This window comes from Aquarana catesbeiana, linkage group LG06 (assembly GCF_042186555.1).
Source record: "Aquarana catesbeiana isolate 2022-GZ linkage group LG06, ASM4218655v1, whole genome shotgun sequence".
Classification (NCBI taxonomy): domain Eukaryota; kingdom Metazoa; phylum Chordata; class Amphibia; order Anura; family Ranidae; genus Aquarana; species Aquarana catesbeiana.
In genome coordinates, this window is record NC_133329.1 from 49397128 (window position 1) to 49420484 (window position 23357).

The 23357-nt window shown below is 47.4% G+C and overlaps 1 pseudogene; it reads left to right on the forward strand.

Moving 5' to 3' along the window:
- Positions 1–12876: 12876 nt before the first annotated feature.
- The window catches only part of LOC141147955 (interferon-induced very large GTPase 1-like), an 81644-nt pseudogene continuing 71163 nt past the window's right edge, over positions 12877–23357 (forward strand).

Consider the following 23357-nt stretch of genomic DNA (forward strand, 5'->3'; position numbering starts at 1 on the left):
GGTAGTTGTGCTCTTACCCGATTGCTGCTTCCCTTTTATATAGTTCCTATGAGTGATAAATCAATGAAACTACCAGGTAAATACTTTTTTTTAAAGGAATTAAGCGAGAAACACCACAAGGATCATTTGACAACCGAGTGTATATAGACGAAATAGGTGTTCCACGTGGAGTTCCAGATGGAATTAAAGCGCAGAATCAAATAACAGCAGGACTCACCTCACTCTTCATATGAGTCCAGACCAACAAGAACGTCGACTGGATAAACTACATCTACTACAACCAGCAGAGGTTTGTGAATAACACCAGAGATGCTATCAAAGGTATAGCAGCACAATTGGACGCCACCTCTTTGACAGCGTGGCAGAACCGTATAGCGTTGGATATGTTGCTGGCAGAAAGGGGTGGGGTATGCAAAATGTTCGGCACCTTCTGCTGCACTTTTATTCCAAACAATATGGCACCTGATGGAAGTATCACCAAGGCCTTATAAGGCCTACAAATGCTATCTGAAGAATTAGCTGAGAACTCTGGTGTAGAGAACCCCCTGACGAGACTTTTTGAAAAATGGTTTGGTAAATAGGGTGATCTTGCAAAAAGTTTGCTTATCTCTATTGTCATGGCAACCGCAGTTCTTACATTGTGTGGATGTTGCTGCATTCCCTGTATTAGGGGAATTCTTCAAAGACTGATTGACACATCTTTAACAAAAACTATGCTCCTCCAGAGCAACACGGAACTATACTCGGAACCTGATTATGAATTTACAACTCTCGCTAAGGACTTATCTGTCTAAATGATAATACCTGGTAAAATAAGAGAACCTGGATATTTGAATTATTGACATTATTAGTATAAAAGGAGGGAGATGTTAGAGAAATTATACTTTAAATGTCAGTTATGAAAGACGCCATTTTGTTTATCATGGCCTAGAAATAAGCTATGAATCTAGGATTAAGCTAAAGACTAGTAATAAAATGGAGTCAGCAATATAATATGCTTAGATATGCAGTTTTCTGAATATATACTGTATTTTTGTGTTGGCTTGGGGAGTTTTCAAGTCAGTATCCTGTAACCATTGTTAGATGAAGATAACAGTCTGTAACAGACACTTCCACCTTTCCTGTTCTGTCCAGAATAAAGTTGAAAATACATGAGACTGGGCATGTTTTAAGACAGGAAAGGGGGGTGTCCAGGACTTATAAAAAAGACATGTACCACAGTATTTTCCTTAGAAATGACGATGACAGCATGAACATGTAATGCTATTCATTTCTCTTGCATATGCAATAAATATTACCTTGATGCCCGAGGACGGTCTGAGATGGTGAATTATTTCCCTAACACCGCTCTCTTCTCCCGGTGTTCCAGTTCTTCAGCCGGCTCCTCCGCTGTGTTCAGGTAGCTCTCTTGCCAGCAGAGGTCTGGACTTCTGGGCTTCTTGTCTTCTGGGCTTCTGGGCTTCTTGTCTTCTCTTCTCTTCTCCAGATGTTGACACAACGCTCTCTCCGGCTGGACTGCTCTCTGAGGGCTGCGTTGTGACTTATATAGGCGGAGACCCCGCCCCCTTTTGATGTCACAGTCCCTGGGCATGCTGGGACTGTGACGTTTTAGGGGGCGTGGTCACTGGGTGATGTTGACTATGCCTCCTAAAACGTTGTGTCGTGTCTCCACCTATATAAGTCACAACGCAGCCCTCATAGAGCAGTCCAGCTGGAGAGAGTGTCGTGTCAACATCTGGAGAAGAGAAGAGAAGACAAGAAGCCCAGAAGCCCAGAAGACAAGAAGCCCAGAAGTCCGGACCTCTGCTGGCAAGAGAGCTACCTGGACACAGCGGAGGAGCCGGCCGAAGAACTGGAACACCGGGAGAAGAGAGCGGAGAAGAACCAACCAGACGCCGGGAGAAGATGAACCGGAGGGACCCCCAAAGCCGGAAGAAGACCCCTGAAGCCGGAGGAAGATCCCCCCCGGAGCTGTTTAAAAAAATATTTTAAAAACCTGTGTAGTGTTTTATTATTTACACTTTTTCCCTAGGTGAATGGGTAGGGGTACCATGTACCCCATACTCATTCACATTGGGTGGGGGGGGCGGGATCTGGGGGCCCTCTTATTATAGGGGGCTCCTGGATTCCAATAAGCCCCCCGCCCGCAGACCCCAACAACCAACGGCTAGGGTTGTCGGGAAGAGGCCCTTGTCCTCATCAACATGGGGACAAGGTGCTTTGGGGTGGGGGGGCCCCGCAGGGCACCCCCCTCCCCCAAAGCACCCACCCCCCATGTTGAGGGCATGCGGCCTGGTACGGTTCAGGAGGGGGGGCGCTCGCTCATCCCCACCCCTTTCCTGACCGGGCAGGCTGCGTGCTCGGATCGGGGTCTGGTATGGATTTTAGGGGGGACCCCACGCCGTTTTTTCAGCGTAGGGGGGTTCCCTTTATAATCCATGCCAGACCTAAGGGCCTGGTATGCCCCGCGCTCGCCGCAATAGGAAAATTTGTTTTTCCTATTGCAGCGAGCGCGAAATGCAATACCCTGCCCTCGCGTCGTATCTGGTCCGTTGGACCAGCATACACACGAGCGGGCTTTCCGTCGGACCAGCACACAGACGAGCGGACTTTCCGCCCGAAACTGAGTCAGACGGAAAGATTTAAAATATGTTTCAAATCTAGGTCCGGCGGGCTTTTGGGAAAAAGTCCGCCGAAAAAGTCCACCGGAGCCTACACACGGGCGGATTGTCCGGCACACTCTGGTCCGCCGGACCAAGTATGCCGGAAAGTCCGACCGTGTGTACGCGGCATAAGTTATTCACAGTGGCTCTAAATGATCTGGACTATGTAGTCACATGATTTGTTTCACTTAATGCCAAATCTGTAATAGGGCGTACACACGGTCGGACTTTGTTCAGACATTCCGACAACAAAATCCTAGGATTTTTTCCGACGGATGTTGGCTCAAACTTGTCTTGCATACACACGGTCACACAAAGTTGTCGGAAAATCCGATCATTCTGAACGCGGTGACGTAAAACACGTACGTCGGGACTATAAATGGGGCAGTGGCCAATAGCTTTCATCTCTTTATTTATTCTGAGCATGCGTGGCACTTTGTCCGTTGGATTTGTGTACACACGATCGGAATTTCCGACAACGGATTTTGTTGTCGGAAAATTTTATCTCCTGCTCTCCAACTTTGTGTGTCGGAAAATCCGATGGAAAATGTCCGATGGAGCCCACACACGGTCGGAATTTCCGACAACACGCTCCGATCGGACATTTTCCATCGGAAAATCCGACCGTGTGTACGGGGCATAAGAGTTATTCAGAGTGACTCTGTAATGCAGTACCGCAATGAGTGCCGGATAAGAATAAAGTTTAAATGTTCAAATGTTCTGGACTGTCTGCTGTGTCGTTCGTGCTGGAGAGGGGTAATGGAGTCACACTACAGAAAAGAATGAACTACCAGCACCTCGTACGGGGGGTAGTGCTCTACATATGCATATCCTTTCTTTAAAAGGGGAAAGATGTAGAATATGTATGTGTTGTATTTACATTGTGAGGAGTTGGGGTAGGATCAGGAAGTAGGAAGTTATGCATTGAAACTAGAGGAAGTAGGTTGTGGCTCTCTGCTGGCTGGGAATAAACAAGCTCTTCACAAGATTCATCTGACTATTCATCATTTCTTCTACAAAATCTACAAAGGTGAAGAAAAAACGAGGGGAAAAAATGCATTGTAATGCTATACAGAAATGCATCCAGAACATATCCATTTTTGTAGTGTAAAGCAGCCCTGAGTACTTTGTATCTTGTACAGTGTCACTGAGTCACTGTTATAAGATGTTAGAAAAGTAAAAGGGATTTCCCCGACAATACTGGTAGAACAGGAAAAAAAAATAAAGCAAACAAAGACAAACAATCGCTGTGCATACAACGCTCAGAAGAGGAAATGAAACTATCTGTACAGCAGATGAGCCACAACACTTCTACAGAGGTAAGAAATAATTCTGTTATCATATAGATTTCATTATTGGGACTTCCGTCTACATAATCATTTCAGGAATGGGATTAGTTATTGTTACATTGTAATAATAGATTTCCTACAATGCCCTCAGGGAAAGGAAAGTTTTGCTTCCACAGCCTCCAGCTGCTGCTATTATCCAGTTAGGAGCTGCCAATATAATGCTGATTGATAAAGGCAAGGTTCAGCTTTGTACTATAATGGGAATGTGGGGATTCCCTGAGATTCAGTAACTTCTGGCTGAAAGCTTTGCAGGTTTGCCACCAGAAATAAGGAACAACCTACACTCACTGGCCACTTTATTAGGTACACCTGTTCAATTGCTTGGTAACACAAATTGCTAATCAGCCAATCACATGGCAGCAACTCAATGCTTTTAGGCATCTAGATTTGATGAGATGCATAATTTACGTGTAATTTATGCTCCTAGAATGCTTGAAGGTGCTCCTTGGTGACGCTTTAAAACAATTTAACGGTTACCATTTTAGAGTTACAGAGGAGGTCTTTTGCTAGAATTATTGTTTTCACTCTGACAATCGCGGGGATACCTCACATGTGTGATTTGAACACTGTTTACATTTGTGGGCGTGACTTACGTATGCGTTTTCTTTGCGCGAGCACACAAGGATTTTTTTACATTGTCCCTTAAAAAAAAAAAAAAATCTGATCACTTTTATTGCTGTCACAAGGGATGTAAACATCCCTTGTGACAGTAATAGGTGGTGACAGGTACTCTTTATGGAGGGATTGGGGTTCTAAAAGACCCCAAATCTCTCCTTTACACTTAAAAGTATTCAGATCATTAAAATTGGCGATTCTGAATACTGTCTTTTTTTTAACCACTTAAGGAGCGAGACTCTTTTTCAGATATGTTGTTTACAAGTTAAAAACGTTAAACGTTTTTTTGCTAGAAAATTACTTAGAACCCCCACATTCTAATTTTTTTTCTAACACCCTAAAGAATAAAATGGCAGTCGTTGCAATACTTTATGTCACAGCGTATTTGCGCAGCGGTCTTACAAGCGCACTTTTTTTGGAAAAAATAAATTTTTTGAATTAAAAAATAAGACAACAGTAAAGTTAGCCCAATTTTGTTTTCTGTTGTGAAAGATAATGTTTCGCTGAGTAAATTGATACCCAACATGTCATGCTTCAAAATTGTGCCCGCTTGTGGAATGGCGACAAACTTTTACCCTTAAAAATCTCCAAAGGCGACGTTTAAAAAATTCTACAGGTTGCATGTCTTGAGTTACAGAGGAGGTCTAGGGCTAGCATTATTGCTCTCGCTCTACCGATCGCCGTGATACCTCACATGTGTGGTTTGAACACTGTTTTCCTATGCGGGCGCAGCTCACGTATGCGTTCGCTTCTGCGCGCAAGCTCGTTGGGACGGGACGCTTTAAAACATTTTTTTTGTTATTCATTTTATTTTACTTTATTTTATTTATTTTTTCACTGTTGATTGTGCATAGTTTATTGGTTCTGTTCTAAACTTGACTGTGCATTTCTCACTGTTGCCAGTAGGTGCCACTGGTACCACAGGACAGTGTGAAAATAACAACTAAGTTGAGCTGTAATGAATATTCTTTTTCCGGGAACAGCCCAGTAGGAGGTTCCTGACCGCTGTGCATTCTGGGAAGGGGTATTTATTGGAAGGAGGCCATGTGTTCTAGTCAGTCCTCACCTCGTGGCCCTTCTGGCCTGAGGCTACGTTGCTGCAAGCTCTGCAAGTAGGCCCAGAAGCCTGTCTGCGGCCTACTACTCCTGAGGTGGTCCTTGGGCTGTCTTGCCTGAATTGAAGAAGCCGAGTCAAGCTGAGGAGATCCAGGGGAGGACACTTGCTGGAGAGAGCCAGGATGAAGGCTGGTCTCTCAGAAGGGTCTGGTAACTCACTTGGAGGATGCACCTACATTTGACTACCCTTACAGTACCGCCGGGTCAGCTTAAAGGTTCTGGTACTGTCAAGCTGCTCTACAATCTAATCAAGGTAATGCGCTCCTGGCTGCTAAGTTTGTGAGAGAGACTTATCCAAGCATCTACTGGCTGTTAAGTCTGTGAGAGAGGCTTATCCAGACACTTACTGGTTTCTAGGTCTGTGTGAGAGACCTACCCAGGTATTCAAGATCTGCTGAAAGAAAGTTGTTTGTCCTTTTATTCAAGGAGTCTGTAAGTGATCTGCTATAAAGGGTATCTAAAAACCTACCCTCAACCTCTTTCCTACAACCTTTCTCAAGTTCTAATTAAAGCATTGAAAAATACCTAAAGTGACTGGCGCCTATATTCTGTTCAGCTTCCCATTATAGCCATAGACTCAGCCCTGGGGTGAATGTAAGCTCGCTCCCTGTATCTGGAGGTCCTTTCTTGCTCCCAGTAGACCCAGGGGGGTGCTACAACTATACACTGTTACTGTACTAATGACACTGGCTGGGAAGAGGTTAACATCTAGGGCGATCAAGGGATTAACTTGTGCCTAACAAGTGTTATTGTGTGTATTATGTGCTGCGTATTACTACAAATCGCTTTGTTCCTTCTCCCTGCTTTACACAGAGAAAAAACAAAGAGATTGTTCCCTCTGTACACAGCCCTGTGTTGTTTGATATGAAAAACACCCTGCATACAGGACAAGAGAAGTGGTACTGTGCAGAGTCCATACATACAGAAAAAGAACAGATACTGAGAATTACACCCGGCATACAGGACAAGAGAAGTAGTACCGTGCAGAGTCCATACATAGAGAATAAGAACAGATACTGAGAATTACACCCGGCATACAGGACAAGAGAAGTAGTACTGTGCAGAGGGTGTGGCTGCTTGTGGAGCAGCTGAAGTCTGTGTGGTGCTGAGCTCCCCTGATGTCTGGTACAAGCCCAGGGTTGGGCTCCCCTGGGCGGGGATCTCTCTCAGGAGAGTCCCAGGCTTTCCGGCCTACACAAGGACTGTCAGGTGAAGCTGTGGTTGGTGGTGAAGCCGGAGGACAGAGTTCTGGGAATGGGAAGACACTTGCAGAGACTGTAAGTAGACGTGGAAATGTTTGTATGAAAAGTACCGATAATACTGATAAGAGGAAGTCTGGTGATGTTATTCAGCAAAAGAGTTCTCAGTCCAGCCAGCCATTTCAGGCCCAGCAAGCCCAGCACAGTGCAGCTCAGTCTGTTCAGAGACATGTTATTATCGCTCAGCACAGTCCAAACACTGGAAGTGCAACTCAAAGAACCCTTCAGAGTGGGGCTCATTCAGTCCAGGAACTTACTAATACCACCCAGTACAGTCCAAGTTCTGGAAGCGTGATCCAATCCAGGCAGCCATTGCAAGCCCAGCACAGTGCAGCTCAGTCTACTCAGAGACATGTTATTATCGCTCAGCACAGTCCAGACTCTGGAAGTGCAACTCAATCCAGCCAGTCATTACAGTCAATGCAAACCCCTCAGAGTGGGGCTCATTCAGTCCAGCAACTTACTAATACCACCCAGTACAGTCCAAGTTCTGGAAGCATGATCCAATCCAGTCAGCCATTACAACCACAGCAAGCTCAGCAGAGTGCAGCTCATAGAGCTCAGAGTGGAGCAGAGACATGACTGCTGAGGTGCAATAAGCCCAGGTCCCAACCATCACTTGTCATACCTTACCCCTTCTTCTAAACCAATAAGAACCACACATACAACCAATAACGTTGGAAAGGGCAAGGCCACAGCTTTATTTAAAATCAACATTAATACTAACCTTTAGAACCGTGCCAGTCACAGTTGTACTGTGAGCACTCAACTACCAATGTAAAAGGGAGATGAAGGAGGGGCCTGTCCTTACCATCAGTGCCGGACCGGCCGTCAATCTCCCAATTACCATCCGGGCATCAAAGGGGTTCCATATTTGCTGGCAAGGTTACCAAAACCGCAACACGCTGTGACATACCATCAAAATTAGGGCGGGAGGGTGGGCAGCTCTTCCATTCTTCCGTCCGAAAAGGACCATAATCCCCTGGGGTGCCAAACTCCTGAGCTCAGGCCCAACCCTTTTCCCCTTTTGTACCAATCCTGAACTATAACAACTTTTCTGCAACTCCTCCCTGGCCATGCCCCCATCAGTCAGGGCTCTCTCTCCCGATGGGCTCAAGAGGCTCTCATGACTGCTGAGGTGCAATAAGCCCAGGTCCCAACCATCACTTGTCATACCTTACCCCTTCTTCTAAACCAATAAGAACCACACATACAACCAATAACGTTGGAAAGGGCAAGGCCACAGCTTTATTTAAAATCAACATTAATATTAACCTTTAGAACCGTGCCAGTCACAGTTGTACTGTGAGCACTCAACTACCAATGTAAAAGGGAGATGAAGGAGGGGCCTGTCCTTACCATCAGTGCCGGACCGGCCGTCAATCTCCCAATTACCATCCGGGCATCAAAGGGGTTCCATATTTGCTGGCAAGGTTACCAAAACCGCCACCAGCCAGTCAGTGATCCACTGACGGGCGCCCCACCGCAGCCAGCGCCTGTTCCACCCCCCTCTGAAGTCCCAGGTTAAATATATCCATGCCAATGTCGTTGAGGTGAACACCATCCCTCCTCAACAAGTCATTGTTGTTTCCCTCCAAATCTTTGTGACGGACAACGACCCCCCCGATCCTCCGAACAAATTTTGACACCTGGGCGTTGACCTTCCTCCGAAAATTTTCTAAACAGGGTCCCGGAACTTCTCTGGCCCAAATAGAACGAGGGACAATCTCTGACCATACGAAAGTCACACTGGTAAACATTGCAAGGCATTGAGCAATATCACCTTTCATGGCAGCAATGAGATCCACGGACCGGGTGTAACCTACGTCGTTCCCTCCGGCGTGAACCACCAGGACAATGTGACCGGACACGCGGGTACGGAGGTGCCAACATTCCCACAGTACCTGATGCCAACGCAGCCCGCGCAGGCCCAGCCAGCGAATCCTTGCCACGTCTGAAGAGAGTCCCAAATTTCTCCCATAGTTCCGGATCTCTGCGCGACGAGCCGCCCAGAAGACAAAGGAATCGCCCAAAATCCAAACTTGAGTCGGGGGAAAACCTGAAATTAACACAAAAGGTGAGGGCGAACATACAGCGAAAAACGAGACGACTCCCATCTACCCAGCCGCTGAAGTTCCGTATCGGAAAACCCTAAGCCAGAAGCGGCGGTGGCAGCGCCTATGCGAAAAGAGTGAGTTGAAAATTCGCCCGCTGGTAAACCTAAAGCCTCGAGGCAAAAACGAAAAACTTTTAAAAATTGGAAGCGACTCAACGAGGAGGAGTCAGCGTGCACGAAAAAAGTGGGAGACGGGGGGCGCGCGGAAAGAAAAAGAACGGCCAGAGACACAGGACAGAATGGGCCGCCACAGTGGTGCAGCACCACTCGGCGGCCCCTGCCAAGGCTGTCAGTCTTCGAGGAGCGCAATAAAATGGTGACACTGCGCTCCGACAGGACGACATCCTCCGATCGAATACCCCCAGTGGAAGACCTGGATTTTGCGACTAATTCCCCGATGCGAAAAGCCCCAAAAAACGCCCATGAGAAAGCTACTCGGAACAGCAAAAACTCAAACTCGGATGAGCACACCTCCGGCAACATAGCCAAAACATCCGATAAAATCTGTAAAGAAATGGGGCGCCTGGAATCAGGCAGATGAGTGATGCGTTTCCAGCCCCTCAATATCCGACGCACTGGAAAGGCTTTTGTGACATCCCCCCACCCCAGAAGCTGAAACCAAAAGGATAAAGCGGACATGGCCGAAGAGACAGTGGAACCCGACACTCCCTTATCCTGTAACTGGACCAGGTAAGCAAATAGGATCAAACGTCTATCATCCGGAGATGAAATAGAGAACTCACCGCCCGACGCTTGTGACCACTCGTGCCAGACCCGACAATACGACGCCCACGTCCTCGGAGAAAGCGACGACCGAAGCAGTTCTAACAATCCCCGGAAACGAGGTTCCATAAGTGGGCCGGACAGGGGAGGCCCTCCAGCGAAGCCGACGGAGCCAGGGAACGAAAACGGGGGTACTGTTGGCGGGAAAGAGCATCGGCAATGTCATTAGAAACTCCCGGAACGTGTTTTGCCCTAACATAAATGTTAAATTGCAAACATTTTAAAACCAAAAAACGCAACAGTGACACAACTGGGGGGGAACTGGCCGATTGCTTGTTCACTACCTGCACTACGCTCATATTGTCTGACCAAAAGATCACCTGACGATTGCGCAACTGCTCACCCCAAAGTTCCACCGCTACTATGATCGGGAAAAGCTCCAAAAGGGTGAGATTGCGCAATAAGTCCATGCGGGCCCATGAGGCCGGCCAACATTCCGCAGACCACTCCCCCCGAAAGAAAGCACCGAAACCACAGGAGCCTACCGCATCAGTGTACAACTCCAGCTGTGAGTTCGGTACCTCCTCCCGCAACCAACAAGACTGACCGTTGTAGGATTGCAAAAAGGTTAGCCAAATATCCAAATCCGCCCGCATGGGCTTGGTGATCCGAACGTGGTGGTAACGCCCTTCGTGACCCAAGACAAGCGCCTGCAGAAAGCCCTCCCCATGCGTATGACCCTGCACGCGAATACAAGGTGTCCCAGCAGAGATTGCAGCTGCTTCAGTTGAAGCTTTTTCGACCCTTTCGCCAAACGCACCAGGGATAGAAGCCTGGTCAGCTTCTCCCTCGGCAGGCGAAAGACCATGGCCACTGTGTCAATCTCGATACCCAAAAAGGATAGTACCGTTACTGGACCCTCGGTCTTGTCAACGGACAGTGGGACGGCGAAACGCCGACAAACATCTTGAAAAACAGAGAGTAAGCATTGACACCGCCCACTGTCCGAGGGACCCACAAAAAGGAAATCATCCAAGTAGTGCAGCATGGACTGAGATCCGGCCTCCCGGGCGACCACCCACTCAAGGAAGCTACTAAATAACTCGAAAAAGTAACACGAAATGGCGCAACCCATAGGCAGGCACATATCGAAGAAATAGCTTCCCTGAAAGTAGCAACCCAGGAGGTGGAAACAATCCGGGTGGACCGGGAGAAGGCGAAAAGCGGATTCAATTTCCGCTTTTGCCAAAAGAGCGGAACGCCCTGCTGCCCTGACGAGGTGAAGAGCCTTATCAAATGACGCGTAATGCACCCGCGATTCCTCGCGATCAATTCCGTCGTTGACAGAGGAGCCGGAAGGGTAGGATAAGTGATGAATTAAACGAAATTTACCACTCGCTTTTTTGGGGACCACGCCTAGAGGGGACACCCGCAGGTTGTGAAATGGGGGAAGATCAAAGGGGCCCGCCATGCGCCCCAGTTCCAGCTCTTTCTGGATTTTTTGGGCCACTACGGATTCAAATTCCACTGCCGATTTTAAATTAGCCGACATGGTAGGAGCGTTAGACGGGGAAAACGGTATCCAAAAACCTCGATCCAGGCCATCCTTTAGAATCAGGGCCTCCCTACGAAGGGGGTAACGGTCTAGCCAGGGCAACATCTCTAGGACGTTCACCGGCGTCCTCCGGCTTAGGAAGGTCGGTCTTGGCTCCCGCTCTGGAAAGTGTCTGTTTTCCCTTCCTGAAGCACCGGCTGGAGGGGTGAGCGCCCCCACAGCTAGAGCACTCATGCCTGAAACGACAGGCGGAGTACCACTTACAGTGGCTTTCGTTGAAAAGCCAACAGACACCTTTCTTGGAGGCGGCCGACGCTCCGGATTGAGGAGCGCCGACCGCGGACTGAAAGGACGCCGGCCTATGAGGGCACATTAGCAATAACCATAGGCTACCATCCTGACAGTCGAAACGAAGCTCCTTGCGCGCCGCCATCTTCTGTCTAAACTGGGTATCATACTGGAACCAGCATTGACCCCCATAAACCTTGTACGCTCCCCAGATAAGGTCCAGGTAGCAGAACAAGGAGGTCGCCAACTCTGGGTAACGCTCACAGAGCACACCCGCGTAGGCGCAAAAACCCTGCAGCCAGTTCCCAAATGTTCTAGGAAGCTGCTTGACTTTATCGCCCTGTGTAGCGACGTCCACCTGACGGGATTTGTCGACTGTTTCCCTGTCCGACGGAACTAGAGCGAGGAAATCAACGAAATCCTGACGCCATATTCTTTCCTTCGTCTCCTCCGGTATGTGGGCACCCGTGGGAGCTACCGCCCACAAGGCCCCTCCGGAAGGAGGGGAAAGATTTGCCGCCGCGCCCGAAACGCCCATGCTAGAGAGAACCGACCTGACCACCGACACTATACGGTCTTCAGGGCCCGATACGGAATCATCAACAGACCTCCCCCAAATCAGTTCACAATCATACTCACTGATCCTTGGAGGCATCACCGATGGATGATCGACGGGCGAGGCGGTGTCCCATACGACTCCGGGAGACTGCAGGCTGGAACGGCCAGCACCGTGAGGAGCAACGGGGCCGTGTATGTTCGGGCCGTCCCGGCCGACTGATAGATCCAAAGGCGGGGGTCCCTCCCCAGACGCTGAAGGGGCCCCTTGGCCGAGGGCAGGGACTGTGCAGGTGCAGGAGCGTCTCGGGATTCTGTCCGGCTGATCCGGGGCGGAAGCTGCCGCCAGCCCGGATCCAGAATCTCCCGCCCAGCCGGGCGCAGGGAGACTGGCGTTACCCGCCATGTTGACCGCGTAGGAGGGGTTAAACCCAAGGGACTGGAGGGGGGGAATCCGCGAGCCCTCCGCCCGACTGGGCGCTGGGGGGCGTCTGAGAGCACGGGGGGAATGGCATCCGAGGGGGCCGAAAATCCCGCACCCGCCCTGCCAGGCGCAGAGGGGGCACATCTCATCCGGGATGGTAAATGACATGGCGCGGCCTGGGTCTGGGACCTGTCCGCCACCCGTCCGGGCGCAATGGGAGTCCCGTCCTGCGAAAAACCCGTTCCCGATGGCCCAGAAGCTGCCGAGGGCCCCGCCCATGAAGGCGCCGGGGGACCGTGCGACCTGGCCACTCTTGGACGATTCGCGTCCCGGGATGAATTACCCCCCACCCAGCCGGGTGCTGAAAGGGCCACATTATGAAGGGGGCCCTGGCCATAGGAATCCTGGGCCAGCTGCGACCCCACCCTGTAGGGCGCAGGATGAGGCAGCTCGCACCCATATGTTCCCCCATGCATGCCCCCACAATCACCCCCCGCCCAGCCGGGCGCAGAGGGGTGCTGGGGACATGCATTGCCTGTGCTGTGCACGGCCAGATCGAATCCTCCCGCCTGGCTAGGCGCAGGGAGCGAGCTGGCCGCTAGGGGGCGCCGGTATCGAACCGAGGCGCCGTCGACGCTGCCCGAGGGAACGAAAGCCGCCGCTGGAGCGGGCGAACAGCTCCGGCCCCCTCCAGCCGCCCTGCGAGAGGACAGCCTGGCCGAGGAGCGGAGCGGCCGCACACCCGCCGCCCCCCCGCTGCTAGCAGGGGCGGAAGCAGGTACGGACCAACTCGAGGCCGTGGGCGGCCGACCCCCGCTTCCTGGCTGCTGGAGCCCTGGGAGCCCGAACCGGAGAGGGATGGATGGGGGGAGGAGGGGGAGAGCAGTGAGAGGCCGCAGAGGGGCTGGGGCTGAAGCGAGAAGGTGGACGGGCACGTCTGCGGGCCCTGCGTCCATCCGACTCGGGAGGAGGAACAGGGGAAGGGGCAGTGGAAGGGGCAGGAGAGGGCACCCCAGGGGATAAGAGGGCAAAGAGCCAGTCAGCCTGACCCTTGAGGGCCAGCTCACGGACCTTAGCCAGGAGGTGATCTGTGTCCATAGCTGGAGCCGCAGGGTCAGGTCCGAGCTCTTCCATTCTTCCGTCCGAAAAGGACCATAATCCCCTGGGGTGCCAAACTCCTGAGCTCAGGCCCAACCCTTTTCCCCTTTTGTACCAATCCTGAACTATAACAACTTTTCTGCAACTCCTCCCTGGCCATGCCCCCATCAGTCAGGGCTCTCTCTCCCGATGGGCTCAAGAGGCTCTCATCGGTTTCTCCCAGTACTCCTCGCAAATACACCAGAACTTCCTTAGAACAGAAAACCATTAAAGAGAACTTACAACAGTGTGTAATGGTGGGCAGCAGCCAGGGACGTTCATCGCGCTCTAAGCTGCAGCAGAATAAAGAGGAGGGTGGTAATAATTTTCCACAATCTGCCCCAGTGAAACCATCTACACCCAGCAGAGACCCTCAGACCAGCACTGGTAATGGGAAGGTGGACAAGAATTTCAAGCGTCCTGCAGCAGCGAAGCAGAAAGTGTTAAAGTCTGAACCTGCGCTGCACCTGGCTGACAAAATTCCTTTCTTGGTAAAAAGAATGGCGTCCCTGAGAAAAACAAGACTAAGATCCAGAAGCAGATTGAATGTGTTTATAGATTTAAAGCTGCCAACCCCAAGAAGGAAATTTTATATGACAGCAAACTGAACTCCCTGGGCATTGAACTGGCCGGTGTGTCAAAGGACATTGATGCTGTTCTGGAAGAACTGGGACCAGTGGTGGAGGTGTACTACAATTGTGATCGATTTGAGGCGGGATTGAGTGGAAGGATTGAGTCTTCTACAGAGTCAGACTCTGGGGAACCAGTCCAACGCACGCAGCCACCACATGTGTCTCCTGAAGGGAAGACTGTGCAGCCCCTGGAGGACAGTGAGGTTGGAGTAGATCCTCCTGCTGGACTTCCAGCTCTGGAGGGTAGTGGGAACATCAGTATAACCCAGCAGACATTCACAGTACAGGAGACTCAGAGGAGTGACATGGTGGACTCCCAGCACATGGATTGTGAGAACAGTGCTGCTGCCACTAGTACTCCTGGTGGGAGCCATGCTGGGGTGACTGGTGTCCATGGGGGGAGTAACACTGGGGTGACTGGTGTTCATGGTGGGAGCCATGCTGGGGTGACTGGTGTTCATGGGGGGAGCCATGCTGGGGTGACTGGTGTTCATGGGGGGAGTAACACTGGGGTAACTAGTAATGATACTGCTAGTAATGATGATATGAGGTGCAGTGATGATGTCACTAATATTGATGTGGTGAATAATTCTGATGTTATCAATGCTGGTATATCTGAATGGGGTCATCAGCAGTCTGAGGGCTCTGAGAATGTAGCGATGGAGGAGTCAGTTCAGAATAACCCTCAGGACTTCCCCCCTTTGGTGGATCCACCACCTGCTCCACAGGGGAATGCTGGTCCATCTGGTCATGTCCCTCCTCTGAATGCCTGGAGCCGTGGGGCCCCTTCTTTTTCCACCAGTAACAGTTATACTGGTCAGGCCTTTAAGAGAAGGAATGTGGTCAGATTGAAGCATAGGGGTTCCAGAGAGGAGCTCCCTGATAGGAGGTTTGTAGTAAGGGAGTTGCTGTGTCATCAGATGGGGTTTGCTCCTGCAGACATACTGGCAGTCATCAATCTCCCTGACAGACAAGGTTATGATGTCAGCTTTAAGCTCATGTCTGACTTGGACAGGTTCTGGGCCAGTTTCAGTGGTTTGCGGGACAAAGAGGGTTGGAGGAATTTCATCTTTATTCCCATCTCCAAACCTGACACAGCAAATGTTACCATCATGTTCTGGAATGAGTCTGTGCCCCCCCAGGATGTTGTCATCTGGCTTAGAAGACATTGTGAAATGGTTTCTGAGTTGACAAAAACTAAAGACAGTGATGGGATCTGGACGGATGGTTGGAGGGTTCTTGTTAAGTTGAGGCAAAGTAACAATGTTACCCATCACCTACCAAACTTTTTTTTCATTGGGCGGGAGAGAGGAGTTTGCTTCTATGCAGGTCAGCCCAGGTTATGTTATAAATGTGGTAAATCTGGCCATGTGGCGAATGTTTGTACGATCCTGAAGTGTAATCTTTGTGGGGAGGTTGGCCACATCAGTTCTACCTGTGAGAAGGTTAAGTGCAATCTATGTGGTGGGCTTGGCCATTTCCACAGGGATTGCCCGGAGGCCTTCCATAATAAGGATGGGGAATCTGCAGACAATGAATTGTTGGCTGCAGCAGAACAACTAGAGGAGGAAGCCTTAATGAATGGAGCTGTATTGACTAGGGAGGAGGTGGTCCCGGAGGTCCAGGAGACTACTCCCGGGCGGACGGACAGTGTTCAGCAGGCTGAGGAGCAGCCGGCCCCACACTCTTCTTCTGTTCCAGTTCCTGTCTCTGTAAAGATCACTGGTCAGAAGAGGAGGAATAGGAAAAAAGATAAATCTACCCGTAAACCCGAAAGTGACTGGACATTAGTGCAGAAGCCTGTTCCCGATCACGGCTCGCAGCAGACAGCAGAAAACCAGGCACTGCTCATCACCTGTCCAATACAGTCCCAACAGTGAAGCATGGTGGTGGCAGCATCATGCTGTGGGGGTGTTTTTCAGCTTCAGGTTTACCTTCCAACAAGACAATGACCCTATGCACACAGCTAAAATAAGGAAGGAGTGGCTTCACAACAACTCCGTGACTGTTCTTGAATAGCCCAGCCAGAGCCCTGACTTAAACCCAATTGAGCATCTCTGGAGAGACCTAAAATGGCCGTCCACCAACGTTTACCATCCAACCTGACAGAACTGGAGAGGATCTGCAAGGAGGAATGGCAGAGGATCCCCAAATCCAGGTGTGAAAAACTTGTTGCATCTTTCCCAAAAAGACTCATGGCTGTATTAGATCAAAAGGGTGCTTCTACTAAATACTGAGCAAAGGGTCTGAATACTTAGGACCGTGTGATATTTCAGTTTTTCTTTTTTAATAAATCTGCAAAAATGTCAACAATTCTGTGTTTTTCTGTCAATATGGGGTGCTATGTGTACATTAATGAGGAAAAAAAATGAACTTAAATGATTTTAGCAAATGACTGAAATATAACAAAGAGTGAAAAATTTAAGGGGGTCTGAATACTTTCCGTCCCCACTGTATATGGTGTGTGTAGTTGTGATAGTTCTTGCTGTGTTAATGTTTAGTAATATAATGACTGCTGTCATTTCTATTCTATATGATTAAGATTGTCTATGTTTATTATTGTGTTTTAACATATGAGAATGTCTCTTGCATCATGTTCAGCTAAATATAGTTTTGCCTACTGGCTATGATACTACAAGAATTAGCCCTCATTGTCTAATTTTTCTCAGTAATTTAAGGATATGTTTCTCGTGTTTTGTTGTGTGAAAATAATTGTTGCTATATTTTTCTACCTCAGTTTTAATAACTGTTATTTATATAGTGTATATTGTTAGTAACACATTTAAGTAGAGTACCAGGCCATGCTATCGATATTAGCCCTAATGGTTTATTTGTCAAAGTGATTTAAGGAGATGTTATTATTTGTAACAGGCATATGGACTACATTCAAGTGCAAGTTGATGTCAGGAATGCGGAGTATTGTGCCTCGATTCATTTCACGGCAACTTTCAAGCTCAATGCCAGGTATATAGAATATTCTACCTCAAGTTCTGTTTATGGTTAATTATGATTGCACTTTACTGCTGTATCGCTATGTAAGGGTTATGCAAGCCTTCTTCCATTGTGTGGCTTCCCTCATGGCACAGGGACATGACATATTTAAAGGGGGGGGGCGGAGTCTTTGCAGGTGCAGTTAGTTGGTCTGACACTAGATGGCTCTGCTCTCACTATAGTATGCTAAACAAGAAAGTTATAAACGTTGGTTTACTCCCCTTATAGAGAAGTCCCTCCTCTAGCGATGTCAGGGGTGTGCCAAGTGCCTATATAAAGGTCAGCTGTGGAAGCCAAACACCCCAGAGAGATTCAGATGTAGTTGGCTATTGTCCAAGGACCCATAACATGGCTAAAGTCCCAGGTGAGATTGTACAGCTGTAGTCACCCTGACTCCCCTGGCCTTCTGCTGCAGGTCCTGTGGCAGGGTGCAAAAGGCCTTTTAGGGTAGGCTGCAGTCCTCCCATGTGAGTACGGTCTACCAGAACCATAAAAGGGATATTGGGAGAAAATGGTATACTAATGAGGGCACCTTGATCCTAATTGGTGATGGTGAATGCTGTAATCTCATTATACAGGGTGAAGTGGTCCCAACTCTTCCTAGGAGAGTAGATGCTAAGGGAAGGTGGCTTACAAATGATGTGTTTATGTTCTGTGCAGCAATGACAACTACAGAATGTCTGCTCCTGTGTATGGCATTCTGCGCTGAAGAATTCTGTTGTTACATGCAACAGAAACCTTGCAAAGTAAAGCCTCGTACACACAATTAGATTTTCGGATGACCAAACATCTGTTTTTTGTGGAATGCTAGTCTCATGTCAAATGTGAAGAGGTTACTCACAATATGAAATTTTTCGTACAACAGAATACAACGTCAGAAGTAACGTGATCTGTTGAATAGTTTTGTATATATTTTGTTTCTGAGCACGTGTAGTCTTGCTCGTATGATTTTTTTTTTTGTACGAAAACCGTACTAATGAAACAAAAATCCGACATTGCATTCACATCCGACAAAAATGTTATAGTCTGCACATCCAGCTTTTGTCTGACAAAAAAGCAAAATCAGCTGTCGAAAGCACCATACTAACGATCCGAAAATCGGCAGACAGCTCATCGTACAAATTTTTACATTCGATTTTCGTATTGTGTGTACGGGCCTTTACTGTAAAGTGCAGAAAATGCATTTTATGCGTGGACATTCCTTTATTATTAAATATTAAGGTCCATAACCAAAAATGAACAAAATATTAATGGCAGCACTCAATAATAAAATATGTGAATAATTAAAGTCCATCATAAACTCAGTGCAAACAGTGTGCAACTATGTTAGTAAGTGAAAAATAAATATCAGTTCTTCACACAGGTGGAATTCCAAAATCCTTGCTCAATCCTCCACCATAAAACTTGAGAAAGCACCAGCCATGTAGATCCATCCACCATACAGAGAGATTGAAAACTCACTGCAATGATATGCTGTCTAACGGTAGAACAACTACAATATCTCAAAAAAGTGAGTACACCCCTCACATTTTTGTAAATATTTTCTTCTATCTTTTCATGTGACAACACTGAAGAAATGACACTTTGCTACAATGTAAAGTAGTGAGTGTACAGCTTGTATAACAGTGTAAATTTGCTGTCCCCTCAAAATAACTCAACACACAGCCATTAATGACGAAACCACTGGCAACAAAAGTGAGTACACCCCAAATGAAAATGTCCGAATTTGGCCCAATTAGCCATTTTTCCTCCCCGGTGTCATGTGACTCATTAGTGTTACAAGGTCTCCGGTGGGAATGGGAAGCAGCTGTGTTAAATTTGGTGTTATCGCTCTCACTCTCTCATACTGGTCACTGGAAGTTCAACATGGCACCTCATGGCAAAGAGCTCTCTTTGGATCTGAATAAAAGAATTGTTGCTCTACATAAAGATGGCCTAGGCTATAGGAAGATTGCCAAGACCCTGAAACTGAGCTGCAGCACGGTGGCCAAGACCATTAACAGGACAGGTTCCACTCAGAACAGGCCTCGCCATGGTCGACCAAAGACATTGAGTGTGCGTGCTCAGCATCATATCCAGAGGTTGTCTTTGAGAAATAGACGTATGAGTGCTGCCAGCATTGCTGCAGAGGTTGAAGGGGTGGGGGGGTCAGCCTGTCAGTGCTCAGACCATACGCCGCACACTGCATCAAATTGGTCTGCAAGGCTGTTGTCCCAGAAGGAAGCCTCTTTTAAAAAGGATGCACTAGAAAGCTCGCAAACAGTTTGGTGAAGACAAGCAGACTAAGGACATGGATTACTGGAACCATGTCCTGTGGTCTGATGAGACCAGTATAAACGTATTTGGTTCAGATGGTGTCAAGCGTCTGCGGCTACAACCAAGTGAGGAGTACAAAGACAAGTGTGTCTTGCCTAGAGTCAAGTATGGTGGTGGGAGTGTCATGGTCTGGGGCTGCATGAGTGCTGCCGGCACTGGGGGGCTACACTGCATTGAGGGACCCATGAACTCCAACATGTACTGTGACATACTGAAGCAGAGCATGATCCCCTCCCTTCGGAGACTGGGCTGCAGGGCAGTATTCCAACATGATAACGACCCCAAACACACCTCCAAGATGATCACTGCCTTGCTAAAGAAGCTGAGGGTAAAGGTGATGGACTGGCCAAGCATGTCTCCAGACCTAAACCCTATTAAACATCTGTGGGACATCCTCAAATGGAAGGTGGAGGAGCGCAAGGTCTCTAACATGCACCAGCATCGTGATGTCGTCATGGAGGAGTGGAAGAGGACTCCAGTGGCAACCTGTGAAGCTCTGGTGAACTCCATGCCCAAGAGGGTTAAGCAGTGCTGGAAAATAATGGTGGCCACACAAAATATTGACACTTTGGGCCCAATTTGGACATTTTCACTTAGGGGTGTACTCACTTTTGTTGCCAGTGGTTTAGACATTAATGGCTGTGTGTTGAATTATTTTGAGGGGACAGCAAATTTACACTGTTATACAAGCTGTACACTCACTATTTTACATTGTAGCAAAGTGTCATTTCTTCAGTGTTGTCACATTAAAAGATAGAAGAAAATATTTACAAAAATGTGAGGGGTGTACTCACTTTTGTGAGATACTGTATATTCCCCTAGTAATTACAGTATTTGTCAAACAATTAAAAAAATCTACAAACCCGCAACATAGTGGCCAAAACCCATTGAAATTCATAGGAGTCAAGTTTTGGAGTTTTTTTTTACCCTTTTTTCAAGGCCAACTCCTAAACCATACCAGACTAAATGTTCTTAAATGCCCTAAACTTTGAGAGGGTACTTTGCTAGGGGGCAAAAGCATTATCCTCACAACCCTGGCTCAGGGTCTGGGGGAGTAGGGCTTATTGGAACTTGAAACCACTTTTAAATAAGTGGGCCCCTAGATATCAGCCCCCACAAGAATGAGTAAGGGGTATATAGTACCCAAGGTAATTAATTCACATTCAGAAAAGATACATAGCAAATAAACACACATACACACACACATGCACTGTAGATAAAGTCTTTTATTAATAAATGTAAAAGTCGTGACACTACTTCCATGGAGTTTGCATGGTCTCCCTGTGCCTCCATTGGTTTCCTCCGAGTACTCTTTTTTTCCTCCCACACTCCAAAAACATGCTGGTAGGTTAACTGGCTCCTGTCTAAATTGATTGGCCCTAGTATGTGTATGTATGAATGTGGGTTAGGGACCTTAGGTTGTAAGCATCTCGAGGACAGGGACTGATGTAAATGTACAATATATGTGTAAAGCACTGTGTAAATTGACGGCCGTATTTAAAAAACCTGTAATAAATAAATAATAAAAAAACTTACACAATGTCCAAAGAATAATGTTGTTTGATGATCCTCTCCTGACGATAAGCTATCACAGCTGGTGTTTCCCCAGTTGGCTGTTGATTGTAAACAAAAACAAGAGTATCGTTTCAAACAATGTACCAATGTAAAAGTACCTGATTCGCATTCCCAATAACTATTGTTACATTACTGTTATGTGTTTTACTGTTTTTCTAATCAATAAACCATTGTTTATACTTTATATACCCTTTTATGCCTTTTATATGTGCCTTTAAAGTCCACCACTAGGGGAACTTTCTTTTTCTATATATTGTAAACAAATCAACCAGGGTTCTGGTTGACATCATTTACCAAATATGGACATGGCCATATTTATTAAATTATGCCAGCCAGGATGCCCACCCACCAGCTTGGGATCAATGTGAAAAAAGCTGGCGGATTGTATATCAATCATATGGTAGCAGTATTTATATGTTTTCAGGTGTAAAGCTCCCAAGATCTTTAAAGGAAAGAGAGCCAAGCCACCTGGAAAGAAAATAAAGGATGTGAAGCCAACAGCAGTAACATATTTTGGTGTCGGGTCAGGTTCTAAACCCATAAAGACGAGAACAAGTAAAGTATAAGTCATATGTGTTTTATTCCAGAAACTTCAGAAGAAACTGGACAAACCTCAACTGAAAAGAGAGCACCTAAACAAAACCTAGACCAACCAGAACAAGGTAATCTAGCATGTGTCATTATTGATCAGAATCCCAAAACTATACCTCTCACACATGTACATATAGAGATAGCGGCGCTAATATAAATTGTGTAAAATAATAGGTCAGAGCAGCATAATGCCCATGACCCTCTACTTATACATAAAAATGTGTCATTATTACTTATTAACAAGTGCCAGCCTAGGACTAACAATTAGCCTGGTACATCCTACATACCAGTCTAGGTATATACCCACAACCAAATGTTCCCATACTGAACAGAATGGAGAGATTACAAACAAGTGGCAGACAAAGTCCTTTAGCCCCTATCTCCCCCCCCCTCCCCCCATGAGATATGGACTATCCTAGACGCATTGGTTGCAGCCCCTGACAGTTCTGTGCCCTCTTTTTTTTGCCTACCTCCTGGTCCAGTACTGTGTACACCACCACATTAATATAATACTTTCAGTGAACCTTTAATATTTGATGCATAGTCTGCCACTCTGGGGTATCTTATTGTTTATAGCTGTATACTTTGTCAGGGAAGCAATATTTTGCAAATGTCCTGAAAGTATCATATTGCAGGTTAAAATGTAATCTGTACCCTCTTTACCCGATATTGGGAAATCCTTCTTTTCCCCCTGGTTTAGAACAATCGGAGTACAAGACACTTACATCATCCGGCAGGGACCAGGCATCACATTTCTTGGTTGAAAACCAATGGCCTTCCATCTCAGACCTGACCGATGTTGAGGGACAATTCCAACTGCCATTCTGGAAAGCAATTCGAATACACCACTTCCTACACTCGATCCCTAACCCAGCACAGTTTAACCACGACTTGACGACTTTTGAAGATTATTGTGCAGACGAGGGAACATTGCCACGGGTACTATCTAAAACATATGAATTACTTAATTCCCCTATTGAACAACCTGACCTGACATTTATACAGCAATGGGAAACAGATTTACAATGCAAGTTTACTAACACCCAAATTCAAACGATTATCAGATTCCCCCTAAAAACATCTATCTGTACAAAGATACAAGAACTCAACTATAAGATCCTGACCAGATGTTACTACACACCTCAAAGGCTACACACGTACTTCCCTAATACTACAGACAGATGTTGGAGATGTCAGACAGACACTGGGACACTCCTCCACATTTTCTGGTCTTGTCCTCTGCTTCAGCATTTCTGGACAACAGTCCGGACGATCATTCAAAAACGTACGGATCACATGATAAGCGATGACCCAGCTTTCATCCTGCTCCACGCCACCACAATACCCGCACGGAGCTACAAAAAGTCCATAATAAGACACTTACTGAATGCGGCTAAATATTGCATCCCACTTATGTGGAAGAAATGCTCACCACCGACTGTTGGGTTATGG